Below are 12,493 nucleotides of genomic sequence, written 5' to 3'. Positions count from 1 at the left end.
AGCTAAGACCTGGCACAGCCAAATAAATAAAAATAATAAATGCTTTTTAAAAACAGCATCTCAGTAATCTTTGAAGTTAAGGGAGGAGATGGTTTGATATATGCATCTGGGACTTAGTTCCCAGGTCTGTTACCACTGGGGAAGAGATGAACCTTAGGAAGAGCCTTGACCCTAACCTTACGCTAGTTATAGACGACTGTGATTCCAACTTCATTCAGGCTGTGTTCCTAGGGAGAGAGAGGGAGGGATTGTAGATGTTTCTTCAAATCTCTCTGGTTTGATGGAAAAAGTACCTTATTTGGGAGTCAAAATAACTGGATAAAACTAAACACCATTAGAATTGCAACATAGTCATGTACATAATATGTCACAGTTGAAAGTAGAGCCCATAATGGACTTTTAATATAACTTTCTGGAATTAAAGCAACTGGATACAGGTCCTAGCTTTGAATGGCCTCAAAAAGTCCTTTAGCCTGATTGAGGCTCAGGTTACTTAATTTATATCATGGGGATCATGCCGAGGATTATATATGATGAAATTTCTAAAAGCATTTGTACCCTAAAAATGTATAAGGAAGGAAATGTTTTATTCTATTTTCAAAGGTGGGGAAATAGTTCACATCTTTGTCCTCTGGTGATGCAGAGTTTCTGTTTATCATGACGTATATCACAGATTACATATATGCTGCTGCTGCTGCTGCTAAGTCGCTTCAGTTGTGTCTGACTCTGTGCGACCCCATAGACGGCACCCCACCAGGCTCCCCCGTCCCTGGGATTCTTCAGGCATGAACACTGGAGTGGGTTGCCATTTCCTTCTCCAATGCATCAAAGTGAAAAGTGAAAAGTGAAAGTGAAGACGCTCAGTTGTGTCCGACTCTTAGCGACCCCATGGACTGCAGCCTACCAGGCTTCTCCGTCATGGGATTACATATATAGACAGTTCCTAAATTGAGGTTACTGTGTTTCTCAAGAGAATCCAGTTACATCGGTTAGGAAAGTCTTTTCATAAACAGATATCTCTTCACAACTAATGATAGATGGGAATGAACTGTCTGTACTATTCCTACTTAAGTGAAAGAAAACTTTATGAGTCTTGGCTAACACAAGGAATACAATACTCAGTGTTTTATTCCCATATGCTCTTTTGCCTCAAAAATTGAACTTTTTTCAGTTGTTTTTATTTTTGAAGAATTTGCCTTTTGGGAAGAAAACAATACATCTAATCTCTACCAGTGTTTTCAGTGGAATAAATTTCAACCACCCCAGTGAGCGCAACGAGAAAATGAGTTTGACCTTGTTCATTCATTTCATTATTCCTTTAAGAAAGTTGCAGCATCACTGAAAACCTTCTAAATTGTCACATGGGGATGTCAGGCCATCTTTGGTCTTGGCTGGGGTTTTGAGAATCAAATCTGGAATGATGAGAGGTGGAAAGATTCCTGCCATTCTTATCTGCATGTCTGAACTTTTTTTCGTTTGCTTCCCCTGTTTGGATTGGTGTGTAGATTTCAGGTGACCTTTTTGTTTCTGACCCAGGACTCTCTTTGCCTGGTGCATCTGAAAACTACCTTTTAGGGTTCTTACACCACAGCTAGGAGCAATAGGTGCTGTGCTCCTTTCCTGGCCCAAGTTTGTGAGCACCTTTAAAAGCCACTTGTCTATATTTAAAATTACTTCCTTTACATGTACAGTAAGATCTAAATCACATGGTTCAAAATGAGCAGTATGCAGGGGGCAATCTTCTACCATCTCTCCTTCAATTGCTGTAAAGACCACCGCACTGTCCGCTATCAGGTCCAACCCTTCCTTCCGTCCCTTCCCAGGCTTTGGGTCCAGCCTTTAGTCTGTTGCAAAACACAGGACTTTAGAGTCGGCCCTTGTAAGTGAGATTTTGAGTTGGAACCTAGATTCATGGGCAACCAGCTCAGGGGCATGAGACTCAGGCGATACATCAGACAAGGAGTTCCCTTGGAATCACTTGCACTGGTTGCCTTTCTATTCTATTTTGACCTGCTATTGTTTGCAGACAGAATGGCTAAAGGTTGTTTCTGATCCCCTGAGGACTGTATCAGATTTATATCAGTAATTAAAAGTGTGGTGCGTAAGGTGGCTGAGTGCATCCAGCAGTACAATTTTAGGCAGGAAACAGAGAGCTACTCCCTTTCACTCACGAGTTACAACAGCGCTTATTTGAATACTTTATCTCGGTCCAGCTGCCAGAAAACTTTTCATTCTCCTCCCTTACACACAGGGAGCCGCCTTTCCTTGGATATCTGAACTCGGAAACATTTAACATTCTCCCAGGAAATAACTCCATTCAAAGCTATTGTTTTTAAGTGCTAGAGTGATTGACTTGAAAGCAACTTGCGTAAATCAGTGCTGTTGATTACTAAACACAATGGTAATTGCTGGGAGGGTACTAAAAACACGGTATGAATAATATGGCACAATTGAAAGTAGAATCTATAATGGGCTTTAAATAATATCATATACAGCAGTTAAAGGAACAGAGCTGGCAAGCACACAGCTCGTCTGCTTGCACCACTTTTCCTGTTTCTCCACGTGGTGAGTATTTTTAAGTGATCGTATTTTTTCCCTTCTGCACTTGGAAGTTTCAGAAGGCTTTTCAGCTAGTGTTTCAGTGGCCATTATCTATCAACTGTATTTGCACGAAGGCCGAAAAGGGTTTTCGGTCCTAATGTTCAAGATGATGAGTTCTTTGAGGGTGATGGCAATATTTTAGTCGTCTCTGTTCCCAGCACCTGGGGTCAATATTTGTCACATAATAAACACTCAGTAAATGGTTATTAAATTGAAACCTGACAGTACTCAATTACTGAGCCAAGAAAATCTTCCCAACTGTGTCTGTGTGTGTGTGTGGACACCCTGTCTCCTTCAGTTCTCACAACCGAAAATGGTCTGAGAGTGGCCTGAGCCCCAAGGCAGTGACCTCTGTGAGCAGTTTTGTTTAATTACCCTGCTGTGCCCTTCATATTATTTTCTGTATTTGCCATGATGTGGAAGGATTAGGGGACAGGTTGGGAAGTGCTAGGTAAGATAATATCTCTCTGGACAATATCAAGATTAAATAACACATTATCAGCTCGTTTAAACGGTAGCTCTGTATTACTTTATGAAGTATTTTGGTTCCTTAAGATGTCAGATAATCACAAATAGTAAAATATGTCAATAAAGTAAGGAAGTAATTATTACAATCAAATCCCATTGTGGTGATGTATATGTGTGTGTGTACCATTGGGAGCAGTACAATAGGGAGTTCTTGCAGCTTTCTGAAGAGGTCTCATCTCTTAGAAGGCATAGCCAAGGAATTCTACATATATGGGTTAGACAATATTAATGACATTTTTATGTGCAGTGGCTATAAATACTTTCACTGGGAGAGAAATCCTATAAATCTTCAAAGAGAAATGAGACTTTTCTTCTATTTTTTGGTCATGCTCTCTGAATTCTAAATGTGGTAAAAGATGTTCATAACCAGCATCAAAGACATGAGCTGAAATTGAAACCATCTACTTGAAATTGGAAATATTTCTGAAAATCCAGGACATGTAGCTTCTATTTTTCTACTAGAAGTGCACACAGCAGTGTTTTGAATGATGAAGAGGGCGTGGGCAGTCTTGGAGGCAGAGTGAGAGGGGAAGCAGGCATCATAGGTTGTCCAGGCATTTTCGCTATGACAAGTTTCTAGGTTGTGTGGTGAATAGAGAATGTGCAAAATGACAGAAAGGTGGGCTTAAGTTCTGGTTCTAAGTCTTTCTAGCTGCATGGCTTTGAGGACTAAGCCTCAGTTTCCGATAAGAAAAGCACCTGAACAATATGTGCTATACAAGTCTCTATGAGGACTAATGAGGCAATGTGTATAAAGCCCTATATCTGGCACTATTAGGTCCTCAGTATACCCCCTGGGTCATTCCCATGACTCAGAGAGAACCAGACCACCAGACAGAACAGACTGGGCAGCAGATGTAGGACCCTCAAAGCCTACCGGACACAGACTGCAGGGTTAGTGATAGAAAGAGTTGCTCCTAAGGCTTTGGGAGAATTTAATGAGTAGCTAATGGTAGGTGGTAGCAAGAGTCTAAGACAGTCCCCAAGATTCCTTCCCTCAGTGTACACATCCTGTATAATCCTCTGACTTTGAGTGTGAATAAGACATGTTTATGGTGGGATAGTCCCTCTTATGATTTGATCATGCTATGCCACATTTGAAGAAAGGGATATTAGCCTTTTGCAACTGACCTGATCAAATAAGCCCTAAAAAATATAGAGCTCTTCCTGAAGAACGAAATCCATTGTGGGAAGGGTTTTTGCTGATGTTGTTGCTGCCTTCAAAGATGTGCTGTGCTATGCTAAGTTGCTTCAGTTGTGTATGACTCTTTGCCACCCTATGGACTATAGCCTGCCAGGCTCCTGTGTCCATGGGACTCTCTAGGCAAGAATACCCTCCTCCAGGGGACTCAGGGATCAAACCCACATCTCCTGCGGCTCCTGAATTGCAGGCGATTCTTCACTGCTGAGCTAGCAGGGAAGGCGGCCTTTGAAGACAGAGATCAAATGGTAAGGACCTCTTCTAGGACTTAAGAGCAGACTTTAAGAGTTTAGAGAACCCCCTGTTGACACTGAGCAAGGAGCAAGGAACTGAATTCTGCCTCTGCTAGAGGACCATGAGCTCCAGATAAGAAGAGAGTCCAGCTGATATAAAGCCCCAAGCAGAGAACCTAACTACACTGTGTCTGGACCTACTTCACTCTGTGTAATAGGGTCCAGGTTCATCCTCCTCACTGGAACTGACTCAAATGCATTCCTTTTTATAGCTGAGTAATATTCCATTGTGAATATGTGTATATGGACAGGAATTGCAAAGTAAGTAAGTAATGGATGTTGCTTTAAGTCACTAAATTTTTGGTTATTTGTCATGCAATGTTTTTCCAAATAGCTAGAAAGCTCATTGACAGCAGGATCCAGTTCTTGTCACTGTGCTTCCTCAGATAGTCCAAGAAAGTATTTGATCAAAAATTGAGATGAGTTCAAGGAAACCAGAAATGAAAAAGACACATGTACCCCAATATGCATTGCAGCACTATTTAAAATAGCTTAGGACATAGAAGCAATTTAGATGCCCGTCGATAGATGAATGGGTAAGGAAGTTGTGGTACATATTCACAATGGAATATTACTCAGCTATAAGAAGGAATGCATTTGAGTCAGTTCTAATGAGGAGGATGAACCTGGACCCTATTACACAGAGTGAAGTAAGTCAGAAAGAGAAAGACAAATACTGTACATCAGCACATATATATGAAATTTAGAAAAATGGTACCAACAATCCTATATGAAGAGCAGCAAAGGAGACACAGACATACAGAACAGACTTCTGGACTCAGTGGGAGCAGGCGAGGGTGGGATGATAGGAGAGAACAGTATTGAGACATATACATTACCATATATAAAATAGATAACCAGTGCAGACTCAATGCTTGAAGCAGGACGCCCAAAGCCAGTGCTCTGGGACCACCTAGACGGATAGGGTGGGGAGGGAGATGGGAGGGGGTTCAGGATGGGGGGAACACATGTGTATCTATGACCGATTCATGTTGATGCATGGCAAAACATCACAATATTGTAAAGTAATTGTCCTCCAATTAAATAAAATTTTAAACATAGTTGTTGGGTTGAACATTTTTATAGCCTCTAGTCTGGGGGGCTACAGTCCATGGGGTGGTAAAGAGTTGGACATGACTTAGCGACGAAGCATGAGCCTCCTACAAGGCATTCACATCCTCCAACTCATTTGGTCCTCACAGTGTGCCTGTGATGCTGAGGCAGGGTGGAGAGGGAGCTGAAGCTCAAAGAGGAAGAGAGATTTTCCTGGGGTTAAAAACAATCTCATTATGGTCGCTGGGGGGAAAGATGAGGGGAAGGGATAGTTAGGGAGTTTGGGATGGACATGTACACACTGCTATATTTAAAATAGATAACCAACAAGGACCTACTGTATAGCACATGGAACTCTGCTTAATATTATGTGGCAGCCTGGATGGGAGCAGAATTTGGGGGAGAATGGATACATGTGTATGGATGGCTGAATCCCTTTGCTGTTCATCTGAAACTATCATAACATTGTTTGCTAATCTGCTATACCCCAATTAAAAAAAAAATCCCATGCCTTCATAATCCCCAGTCCCATGTAATTTCCCTACATAAGAGCTTTCTCCATTTCAAAGATTAGGATGTGAACTATCTGGTACTTTGAGCAGAGTTTTGCTGCAGAGGACCTTGAAGTTTCCAAAGGATCCTCTCATATTTTCCAGAGTTTTGAGGAGTTACATGATTGTAACTTTTCATGCTCTATTTCTGAAGGACACACCAATCAAGGAAAATGTTCTTTTTATTTATACTAACGTTAAAGTGAGAGGCACAGTGCTCCAGGGAACTATTTTAAAGGCCAACAATTGACACAAATATGTTGGCAACTCACCAAATTCAGAGCTTATTAGGAAAGTTAAGGATCTTGGCATTTGTGAAATTACCCCTGATGATACTTACAGCCGCTTCAGGATTCAGAAGGACTCTGGGGTGGGCATCTTGTATTTCTTGGTTCTGAGGCCATTATGCATCCTCCAAATGTCAGCATCGTTACTGCCTAACTCTTTCATTCATTCATTTAACAAGTTTCTGAATACCTACTGTGTGAGAGGCATGGTATTAAATACCAGGAGTATCAGTTCAGTTCAGTCATTCATTTCTGCCTGACTCTTTGCAACCCCGTGAACCACAGCACGCCAGGCCTCCCTGTCCATCACCAACTCCTGGAGTTCACCCAACCCATGTCCATTGTGTTGGTGATGCCATCCAACCATCTCATCTTCTGTCGTCCCCTTCTCCTCCTGCCCTCAATCTTTCCCAGCATCAGAGTCTTTTCAAATGAGTCAGCTCTCTGCATCAGGTGGCCAAAGTATCAGAGTTTCAGCTTCAACATCAGTCCCTCCAATGAACAGCCAGGACTGATCTCCTTTAGGATGGACTGGTTTGTTCTCCTTGCAGTCCAAGGGACTCTCAAGAGGCTTCTTCAACACCACAGTTCGAAAGCATCAATTCTTCTGTGCTCAGCTTTCTTTGAAGACCAACTCTCACATCCATACATGACCACTGGAAAAACCATAGCCTTGACTAGACGGACCTTTGTTGGCAAAGTAATGTCTCTGCTTTTCAATATGTTGTCTAGGTTGGTCATAACTTTCCTTCCAAGGAGTAAGCGTCTTTTAATTTCATGGCTGCAATCACCATCTGCAGTGATTTTGGAGCCCAGAAAAATAAAGTCTGACACTGTTTCCCCATCTATCTGCCATGAAGTGATGGGACTGGATGCCATGATCTTAGTTTTCTGAATGTTGAGCTTTAAGCCAACTTTTTCACTCTCCTCTTTCACTGTAATCAAGAGGCTTTTTAGTTCCTCTTCACTTTCTGCCACAATGGTGGTGTCATCTGCATATCTGAGGTTATTGTTATTTCTCCAGGCAATCTTGATTCCAGCTTGTGCTTCCTCCAGCCCAGAGTTTCTCATGATGTACTCTGCATATAAGTTAAATAAGCATATTCTTTTTCCTATTTGGAACCAGTCTGTTGTTCCATGTCCAGTTATAACTGTTGCTTCCTGACCTGAATACAGGTTTCTCAAGAGGCAGATCAGGTGGTCTGGTATTTCCATCTCTTTCAGAATTTTCCACACTTTATTGTGATCCACACAGTCAAAGGCTTTGACATAGTCAATAAAGCAGAAATAGATGTTTTTCTGGAACTCTCTTGCTTTTTCGATGATCCAGCAGATGTTGGCAATTTGATATCTGGTTCCTCTGCCTTTTCTAAAACCAGCTTGAATATCTGGAATTTCACAGTTCACATATTGCTGAAGCCTTGCTTGGAGAATTTTGAGCATTACTTTACTAGCATGTGAGATGAGTGCAATTGTGCAGTAGTTTGAGCATTCTTTGGCATTACCTTTCTTTGGGATTGGAATGAAAACTAACTGACCTTTTCCAGTCCTGTGGCCACTGCTGAGTTTTCCAAATTTGCTGACATATTGAGTGCAGCACTTTCACAGCATCATATTTTAGTTTGAAAGAGCTCAACTGGAATTCCATCGCCTCCACTAGCTTTGTGTGTAGTGATGCTTCCTAAGGCCCACTTGACTTCACCTAGAGGATGTCTGCCTCTAGGTGAGTGGGAGTGATCACACCTTTGTGATTATCTGGGTTGTGAATATCTTTTTTGTACAGTTCTTCTGTGTATCCTTGCCACCTCTTCTTAATATCTTTTGCTTCTGTTAGGTCCCTACCATTTCTGTCCTTTATTGAACCCATCTTTGCATGAAATGTTCCCTTGGTATCTCGAATTTTCTTGAAGAGATTGCTAGTCTTTCCCATTCTATTGGTTTCCTCTATTTCTTTGGCACATAAAACCAGACCTGGTCTCAGTGAGCAAATCATGTTCTGGGAAGCTGTTGTTGACACTCAGGGAGAATCTGGGCAATCTTAACTATGGTCTTGTTTACCATGTGTGAGATAGATTTTTATAATCAATATCTCTTATATGGTAGTTCTTTTGTGTCCTTGGTTCATTAATCCAGCCTATAATCTTCTCTGGGTCAGGGAATGTGCCCTTCCTTCGTTGTATGTGTAGGACTGTTGTGCCTTCATACAACTGATTAAATAATTGAATGAGTAAATGGAGGAATGGATTCCATATTTGGAGGTGATTGTCTTTGTAAACTCAGCCAGGCTGGGTGCTTTTTTGTTTGTTTGTTTTTGTTTTTTGTTCTCGGTTGAAAGCAATCATTGTTTATGAACAGGTTTATCAAGTGGAGACCCTTAGCAGGAGACCCGGCTTTGATCCCTGGGTCGGGAAGCTCCCCTGGAGAAGGAAATGGCGACCCACTCTGGTATTCTTGCCTGGAGAATCCCATGGACAGAGGAGCCTGGCAGGCTGCAGTCTATGGGGTCACAAAAGTCAGACATGATTTAACGATTAAACCCCCACAGTGGCAAATAACCCATTTGCCAATGCAAAAGATGTAACAGATGTGGGTTTGATCCCTGGGTTGGGAAGATCTCCTGGAGGAGGGCATGGCAACCCATTCTAGTATTCTTGCCTGGAGAATCCCAAGCACAGAGGAGCCTGGAGGGCTACAGTCATAGGGTTCAGAGAGTTGGACACAACTGAGCACACATCATGCACTGTTTATTAACTGACCATGTTACAAATGCAATTCTGGTAGATGCCTTAGCTTATCTTTCTAATAGGTCTGTTTATCTGGTCTTTCCTGTTTTCAGCATTTCGACTTTCTATAAAAGGAGTGGTCTTTTTCTTCATTCCACCTCATATGATTTGAAGGACCACAGAAGTTTTTTGCTTCTTTGAAGCATTTTCTAACAGTATAGATATCATGGCTCAGATCCTATACGGAGATGATGCCATATTCGCCAAGATATTGAGCAATCAACGCATTACAAGATGGGTGTTTTAGTAAGCTCTCTTCACTGCTTGGATCACAGCAAACCCTCAGTACACATTTGTTGAATTACAGGTATTCTTCACAATCAAGGATGTTTTGTTTGTCCCAAACATGATAGAAATCCTGAACCTATTTCCCATGGACTCTCATCCTCAAAGGAGAAAACTCGACTATTAAAATCCTGAACAGGTCAAAATCAGATTCTCAGTCATCCCCCATTTTTGCCTAGGAATCTGGAGATGTTGCAACAGCTATTTATAATTGCAGCACAAATCCCAAATTAGCAAGGCTAAGTGGAAGAATCAGTTAACCATTACTCCTGGCCCCTTAAAGCATTGTTTAAAAAAAAAAAAAAAAAAGCCACAACGACATTGACACTACTGCCGGAGGTTTTAAATAACCGCCAGTTCTGACTGAGGTTCTTATGCCAAGCACTCCCTACGCACGCTGTTTCCCTGGCTCCCTGGGCAGCAGATAACTAGTCAACACGCCCTGGAAACCCCTTTTAGACCTCAGGATCCGTTAGCAACAACACAACAAACAGTAGAAAGGGCTTCTGTGTGTAAGCTTCTGGATGCTTCAAGAATTGTTGCTAAAATAAGGCGGGCAAAGCCGCAGGTGTTCTCAGCCTTCAGAGAAACAGGCTCCTAGTGCCGAGTGAAGGGCAGGCAAGTTTGGCTGGGCCTAAATGGAAGTCCTTAGTATAAGAGTCATGGACAAGTTGGCAGAAACAGTGGCAAGGAAGCAGAGTTGGATGCATTCCTTTTCTTACCAGACATACCTACTGTCTAATTGAATTCTTTAACCCCAGGCTTCTCCCCTCTAAGTCATTATTAATGTTGTGTCTGGTTATCTTTTGGAAACTTATATTAGACTGTGCCATTTATTCTTAAAATTCCCATCTGAATTGCCAGGGCATAGAGAACAACGTCAAGTCCATGGCAAACACTGAGCCTCCTTCCACTACCTGGGTACAAATTATTGGGCAGCCTTATCTTTGTCTTACCTTATCCACTGATATCTGTGGACACTGGGCTTCAGCCTCAGGGAACTTCATCGCCACATGTACCTTTTATCTGCAGGGGACATTTGTCAATATCTGGAGACGTTGTTTGTAGGGGTGGATGTGCTACTGGTAATTGGTGAGTAGAGGCCAGGAATATACATCCAACGGCACACCCAACTGTTCCTTACAGTATTGGAATGTCCAGCCCCAAATGTCAGTGGGGTCAAGATAGAGAAACCCTCAGCTAAACCCTCTACCTAGAATGCCCTCCCATCTTCCTCCCTCCCACCCTCCTGCCCTCCCTGCATAATCTCCTTTCAGGCCCTGCAGAAATTTCCCTCATCTGTGAAGTCCTCTCAACCCTGCTCCCTGCTCTCTTATTGTTTTAATTTCTCTGTCTGATCCTATAAGGTGGTTTCCTAACCTCTACTAAAACACTTCTAACATTCCACTCAATTTAGTTTTCAAAGAAACACAGATGACAAAGTTTACTTTCCCCTTAAGAACTCAAACAAGTTTTTGAACTTCCAATTCCATGCTAGTTAGAAGTCCAGACCGCACATCTGTGCCCCCAGGGTTTTCACAAATAGTGGTCACACTGGCTGATCTAGGTGACCCTATCCTTCGTGTGTGGCTTGTCACTAGCCTCTGTGTGCCTTTCAGTGTGCTGGGTTCTGCACCACCCCAGCCCAGACAAGAAAGGCAGGCCATTCCTCTGTATTTACAAAACCTCAACTCACATGAGTTAATTTGTGCAGAGTGAATTTTACTGGAAGGAAGAGTGGAGGTGAGATTTACACTGCAGTAATCCGAACAGTTCAAAGTTAGCTTCCGAAAGCCTCAGCCGAGTTCAACATCTCGCTTCCGAAAGCCTCAGCCATTCTCTTCTGGAGATGCTTTGTAATTGCTTCCACATAATGCTCGGGGAGCAGCACCTGGTTCACCAGCTCCTCACTTGGCCCTGCCTCTCTTCTCTCCTATTCACTCCTGCCTTCTGGGATTAGTCCCAAGAAATGTAATTAATTTTCACCTTCTTATGTTTGGTCCTGCCTTTTCCATTTCCCCAACTCAGATCTGTATCCACCTTTGCTCAGGCAAATCAACCAAGGTTCTCAAGAAATGAAAATAAAAATGGGAAAGTGTGTTTCCAGATAGCGACCTTGGAAGGAACATTGTTTAAAAACAGCCTTTTTCTCCTCTTTATTCTATTTTTCTACCTATTCCAGGTCTATCTTGAAAAGACACTGAAGAATGGAGAGTGAAACCCATTTCTCTCTGTTGCAGAGCCTAGGACAGTGCTGGCGGAGAAGGCAATGGTGCCCCACTCCAGTACTCTTGCCTGGAAAGTCCCATGGATGGAGGAGCCTGGTGGGCTGCAGTCCATGGGGTCGCACAGAGTTGGACACGACTGAAGCGACTTAGCAGCAGTAGCAGCAGCAGAACAGTTCTGGGCACACTACTGATGGTCAGAGGACATTGAAATTGCTGTGCTCTCATTTTGGTGCTGATGTGCAGAGGGGAATGGTTGGGGTTTCAAGTTGTTTCTGGGAGTTGGGACGGGGAGCCTGTTTAAATTTCACCTCTGCTGGTGAGCATGGTGAAATGAAAAAATAAATGTGCTAAATGGGAACAACTTACTTCCTCTCACAGCTTGTGCATAGATGTTTACACTTGCTGAGTATTTCTAGAGGAGGTGCCAGCTCCGTCAATGTGTGACACCTTTGACTCTCATAGGAAGGGAAGGACAGTCAGTGGCAGTGGGGCTTCTTTCTTCTGTGGTCATTTAGTACCAGGACACATGGTGTGCACAATTTTGTGGGCAGAAGATTTTTCAAAGGAAGAATCCTGGGCTTGGCTTAGGGAGGTTAGTTATCTGCTGAGGGTACTTGATTCACAGGTAAACAGTCCTTGGAAAGGCTGCTGTTAGACCACTTTCCTGGTTTGCGGCACAGATG

The 12,493-nt window shown here is 42.6% G+C and overlaps 1 long non-coding RNA gene across 1 annotated transcript; it reads left to right on the top strand.

Moving 5' to 3' along the window:
* Nucleotides 1-2,311: 2,311 nt before the first annotated feature.
* Nucleotides 2,312-12,175, top strand: LOC147352779 (uncharacterized). Its single transcript, XR_015146960.1, has 2 exons — nucleotides 2,312-2,565; nucleotides 11,823-12,175. It is a non-coding gene; the product is annotated as an uncharacterized LOC147352779 (long non-coding RNA).
* The last annotated feature ends 318 nt before the right edge of the window (nucleotides 12,176-12,493 follow it).

The sequence above is a fragment of the Bos grunniens genome, chromosome 19 (assembly GCF_055505025.1).
Source record: "Bos grunniens cultivar Pamir isolate PY7600 chromosome 19, Bosgru_T2T1.0, whole genome shotgun sequence".
NCBI lineage: Eukaryota > Metazoa > Chordata > Mammalia > Artiodactyla > Bovidae > Bos > Bos grunniens.
Note: the sequence above shows the minus strand (reverse complement) of the source record. Positions and strands in the feature narration are given on the sequence as shown.